Source organism: Lissotriton helveticus, chromosome 1_1, assembly GCF_964261635.1.
Source record: "Lissotriton helveticus chromosome 1_1, aLisHel1.1, whole genome shotgun sequence".
NCBI classification, from domain to species: Eukaryota; Metazoa; Chordata; class Amphibia; order Caudata; family Salamandridae; genus Lissotriton; species Lissotriton helveticus.
The window spans coordinates 1,646,090,779-1,646,096,778 of NC_136057.1; the positions used below are offsets into that span (position 1 = coordinate 1,646,090,779).

The 6,000-nt window shown below is 44.4% G+C and overlaps 1 long non-coding RNA gene across 1 annotated transcript in view; it reads left to right on the forward strand.

The window, feature by feature from the left end:
• The window catches only part of LOC144829538 (uncharacterized), a 401,983-nt gene extending 401,151 nt beyond the window's left edge, over positions 1-832 (forward strand). Inside the window, exon 4 of the long non-coding RNA XR_013610699.1 lies at positions 610-832. This is a non-coding gene — a long non-coding RNA (uncharacterized LOC144829538). The remainder of the gene's footprint in view (positions 1-609) is intronic.
• Positions 833-6,000: the final 5,168 nt, after the last annotated feature.

Genomic DNA, 6,000 nt, shown 5'->3' on the forward strand with positions numbered 1-6,000 from the left:
CCTCTACCGGTTGGCAATTTTGCTCCTCCTTCTTTTCCTTTTGAAGTGATCCAAATGGATTATATTGAAATGGAGAGAGTAAACAACCTTAAATATGTCCTGGTGGTGGTATGCTCCTTTAGTAGGTGGGTGGAGGCTTTCCCAACCAAGGACTGCACGGCTATCTCAACAGCTAAGATGTTGATAAAGGAGTATTTCTCCCACTACAGATTGCCTCGGGTGATCTGGAGCGATAACAGCACATCTTTTAATGCTGAACTGATGAAAAACATATGTAAGGGACTACAAATAACACAGAAATTCCATGCAGCACGACATCCCCAGGCTGAGGGTTTAGTAGAGAGGTTCAATGGGACATTGAAGCTATAAATGGCCAAGATACAAGAGAGTACAGGGTTGCGTTGGCCAGACGCACTTCCCCTGGCTTTGCTTTCCACTAGAATGACAGTCAATTCCAAAACAGGTGTCTCACCCCACGAGGTCATTTTCGGCCATCCGGCCAACCTGTGGGGTGTCCCTAGACCTAAATGTTTCTCGGAAATAGAATAGCCTTTGTTGATAGATTACCTGTATGCTTTGACTAAAGATCTCCGTTCTGTTCATCAACAGGTAGCAGACACCCTGAAGCCGCGGCCGGAGGGGCCAGGACACACCATACAGCCCGGGGATTGGGTTGTCGTGAAGAAGTACAAGCGGAAGTCCTGTTTGGATCCAAGGTGGTCGGAGACGAGGCAAGTCCTCCTTACGACCCGCACCGCACTCCAGATACAGGGGCGCAAGGCGTGGACACATGCATCCCACATGAAGCGCGTCCCACTGCCACTGCCATATGACGAATGGGTGAGAAACGGCGTCGCTGATCATGAATGTGAAGTGGTTCCTCGGTACATACCCTTCTCACATGCTTTGTTGAGGGGTGAGGAGCCGGATCAAAGAGAGGAGAGGTCAACTCTGATTGCAAGTGGTGAGGCTTCTCCTGATCACAGTGAGCAAACATCAGCGGATAAGTCCCCTGCCATTGAGCCCCCCATTCTGTTCACAGATCCAGAGGTGCGAGGGAGCACTCGTTATAATCTGCGTCCCAGAAAGGAGAAGAAGGAGAACTGAGCACTGGAAGAAGGGCTGAGATAGGGAATAGAAGAGAACAGTGCTGAAGAATAGTTAAGTGTTAGGGATGGACTGCTGGTAAGAGCCCTGGTGCACAGTCAAGACATTGTCAAATGGGACACTAGGATTGCGCCTGGGCCCGGATTAAGTGCTCCTGAGTTACAAAAGCTGTGCGACTCTGTCGTGGGTTTAGGGAACGAACAATAGAAGCCTGCCTGTGAGGCTTTAACGGACAAAGGGAGAAGATCCCTTTTGAGGGTGAAGAACCCCCCTGGCCGGCTTCAGTGTGACTGGGACTGTTTGATTACCTTTTTAGTTTAGTTTTGGACTTTTAGTTAGGGAACATGTATCCCTTTGGCCGTCCCATTCCCGAGGAGGAGCAGCCTTTTGCAGCTCCTCGTAGACCAGAACCCGACTCTCCATGGTTCGCTCTGCCCCGAAAAGGAAAAATTGTGGTCATTGTGATATTCATCATTGCGTTTCTAATAATTCTTGGAATACTGTTTTTCCTGGATGAAGCCTATCCTGTTCATGCGTTTATCCCTACTCCTTCTGCCCTTCCCGAGCACAATATGGTTACTCTTGATGTTGGCGAACAATGTTTGCGAAAAGGCTACCGTGATAATGTTTTTATCAAGACTCTACATCATGCACATGCCGTGTATAATGTGACAGATTGTTGGGTTTGTGGGTTGCTCCCTTCTGCTGCATATAAAAAGGATAGATTGCTGGCACTTCCTTTAACACCTGTAAATAGTTGTGTGGGTTGGTACACCTTAATTGGCAAGGTGAAATTCTTTCAACAACCTGATTTTCTGGAACCTCGATTACCTAGCAAAGGATCGACTTTGACGATGCGAGTATGCCCTATGCCCACCTCTTCCCTTGGACAGTTGTTTACTGATGGACGTTTCGATCAGACATTTCTGGAAACATGCTTGAGGAAAGTAGGACGATTTGTGACCCCTAAGGACACTGACAAAGTTAGGGAGAGTTTTTTACAGTTGAACTCTTCTCTAGCTTATAGACACCCCCCTTCGACAAATAGTAGTGGTCATTCTTTGGTACCCCTGGCAGTTGTTGGGCCCTCACCATTTTTCTGTATCCTGGGGAGGGGTCCTATAAAGGTTGGGAACAGCTCCTGCAATGTGACTGCTTCGATTCGTCTGCCCCTTAGTCCTTCTTTAGTCACTCCCCCGAATATTTACTTTGTTTGTGGAGAAAATGGATACCTGTGGTTGCCCGAGGGTTGGGGTGGGGTCTGCTATCTGGCTTATTTGCTTCCTCCTGTCTATGTAGCACCCTCAGACTATCATAAGACCCATCGTCGGTTTGCTATAATGCCTAGACAGTGTGAAAGGAGGGCACTCCAAGTTGAGGATGTAGATCAGACTGATACTTCTTTGAAGCAATGGATGGATTTTTCTAAGGGTTTACTGCTGTTCTGGGGTCCCATATTTAACAGTAGGGCTATTAGGAGACTGTCAAGGGTGATGGAAAAAGTGGTGAATACTGAGGCAGACATTGCAGCTAATATGTCTGTTGAGATGCAGGCTATGGAGATTATTTACGATCCAGAATAGGATGGTGCTTGACGTCATCCTTGCTGATAGGGGTGGAGTTTGTCACATCATCGGGACGTCTTGCTGTGTGTATATTCCTGACTCGGCCCCCACTGTTAACTTAGCTGTACAGAAACTCCATAGATTGGTGACTGAACTTCATCAGGACACTGGTACTTGGTCACTACAGACAATGTTGTGGAGTGTTTTCTCCTCTTGGGGGTGGAAGATTTTGATGGGTGTTGTAGGAGTTGTGGGTATATTGCTGACCTGTTGCCTATGTGTTTATTGCCTTCCCCCTTGTTGCTCCATGTGTGCCAGTAATTTGCGAGCTCCTAAAAGACCAACACGCCAGTATCCTGTTTCTAATGACGTAGAGCTCCATGATGTTCACTGGTTAATGCTCATTGATGATGATATTTTTGATTGATATGTTGCCCCGTCCCTAGTATGTTGTGTAAAGACCCTACCTTTTGGCTAATAAAGGCTGCGCCCATGTTAGCCACATAATGCTAAAAGGAGGGCCTGATAGGTTTCATTTTCGGATGCCCCGCCCACTTACACTTACGCTTATGTGTTAGTATAATGTGTCTAATTAATGATATATTCATTTATGCATTTACGTTTATATTCTCCACCTCATTATTCATTTATGCATGTGATATTATTCAATTCTCATAGCTTAGCTTGTGTGCCACCATTTTGGAGTGCTTCTCTCTGCGTGCGAGTCGCACTTGCTCACCCCCTCCCGTAGGAATAGGAAAAACCCTGAACGCAGCAGTTTTCGTTTCTTGGCTAACTGTGATCGAAACTAATAGCAAAACTCCTAATCAGTACTGTTCTCATGCGCTGGAGATGCGGAGGCCCGGCTCCGTGGCCTTGGGCAGAGATAACCAAATGTTGCTATTGCAGGTGCAGATGCCTCTTGTGTGAGGCCATTGTTCACCCTCTCCGGGGTCCAGTACTTTTCCAGTATGGGCGTGTTTTACTCTGCTGTACCATGTTATAATGTATTGCTGTGATAAGATGAGTCAGTCCTCTCGGCGCACTCTTAGGGGTGAGGTTGGACAGGGCCCTCTCATATGGAAGTTTGTGGCCTAATAAAATACTTTGTTTATTCTTCTCCACTGTCCGGCTGACTTATTATTTGGTAATTATAGGTGAGTGCGGTAAGTCACTCGGGTGGATTTGAGCCACGCTTATCAGGTATAATAGGTATAGATCTCTTATCTGTTTGTCATTCAGAGGTATCTGCATATTCAAAGGTATGGCGGCAAAACAGATTATGTAGGTCCTATGTCGATGTTTTACGGTACGTACAATAATTTGAGCGTCCAGAAGAACACGGTCTGAATCCGTTGTACTGAAACACTGGCTTGACGTGAGAAGATAGTGTCACTGGAGGTATGCACTAAATGGAATTTTTGCTCCAAGATTAATAAAAAGCAGGAATCTTATGTTTAGGGAGCCATAGTTTCACTGAGGCCATGGTTTTGGTTATTTACTTTACAGGTGGAGTAGCATTGACAGAGGTGGGCGTGCACCGGGCAGCTTATCGAGAAGGTATCGGGCTTTGATCTTTGTGGATCTTAATTAAGACTACCTGTTTTCCGTTTTTACGTAATTTTTTCTGTATTTTTACAGATAAATACAGACAGAAAACAATGGGTGTTCTGTCTGCATTTATTTCTAAAAGTGGATAAATACAGAAAATTGTGCTGCTTCTAAGTGACTCTTTGTGATGTCTTTCATGAATTATAGGCCAAGAGATTAACAGATGGACAGCATGGGAAATTAAAAAACTGAATACAATTTCTTTAAATAACACCATAAGCCAATATACATTTGTGGTATAATGCTAGTATTTACATGAGGATGCATTGTTATCTAATATTTGGCTGTTTAAATAGCTAAAACATAACAGACACACACTCATACTTTGATCTCTATTAATTAAATACATCTGGAAATGTACAGTTTTACAACTTCATTTATATACAAAACACTCAATAAATAGGGATAAATACAGTTAAACAGGCAAAAAATAAATATGGATAAATACAGACAGAAATGTGAAAAAATAAATACCATAAAACCGGGAGCCCTAATCGTAATTAACGGGTAGGCAAAAACATATAAATACAGCTTGTGAAGCCATTGCAAGTGTGGCAAGAGGTTGTGGTTTCCTCAAGAGGTAGATTCTTGTCATTGTTTACATAGTTATCTTCAGGACTGCAGAGAAAACTCGTACAAAGGAGTCAGTAAGTTTGCGACACAGTGAGTACTTTCTCAAAATAATCACCGGGTGTAATATTGGCACTGCTGCTTGCCTACTTTATAACTTTATTATTCCATAGTGTAAGCATCGGGGCTTTATTGAAATTAAACCTTTCAACTATTTTGGTTAGAAGCTTCATTATTTCACTGAGTTTGAATTTAATACATTTTTTTTTTTTTTTTTAGTGTGGTTGTTCGTTTGTTTACAGGGACTTTCATGCATGATGCACCAGATTCTCCATTCCAGCACAACAACTCATATATTCTTGTCAACTTAGCACCATGGGAGATGCATGTAATCAGAATATTTTAATTTGACGTGTTGCGGAGGCAATGTACTAACATGACTTTTATGATAGTTTATGTTTGTTTTCATTGTAGTTGCAAACATCATCCCCTGAAGAAGGGAGAGCATCCCTAAATGCATTGGGCAACATAATTTTGCAGTGATTGTATTTTCAGAAACTGACGCTTTATAATGTGTATGAATGTGTCATTCATATTTAGTTAATGTAAAATAAGGAAGACAACAGGAGTGGTCTATGTATTAGCAAACAGAAGAGTTTTCATCTCAAGGTTGCAGATTGAAAACAATATAAGTATACACTTTTGTGTCAAAGTTTATGAAAGTGTTTGAGCATTATTTATGATATATTCTTTTCGCAGTGCCTTTGGTGTCCAAAGACCCATTATCTTTGGGAAGATTGGGAGCAAGGAGAACAGCCATGAGGTGCAGAGGGAGCCAGGAAAGCTCCCCTAAGGAGGAGCACCCCAACCTGGCACTTGTTGAGGGGTCCAGGTGACTGCTGCCGTTGCTTCTTGTGTCCTCACTGGGCCCACACTTCACTTGCCAGGGCCCCCTCACCGGATGCAGGCGAGGCCGGCATCGGCCCCGCCGCAAGTATGGCGGGTGCACCGGCCCCAACCGCTCTCGGTGGTGGGGCGCGCCCCCATCGCGTCACCAGGACGCGGCGGGCACGCCTCCACATCAATTGGGCCCCGGGTCTTCTGGTGACCCAGAAGTGATTGAATCACTTCCGGGTCACTGGGGAAC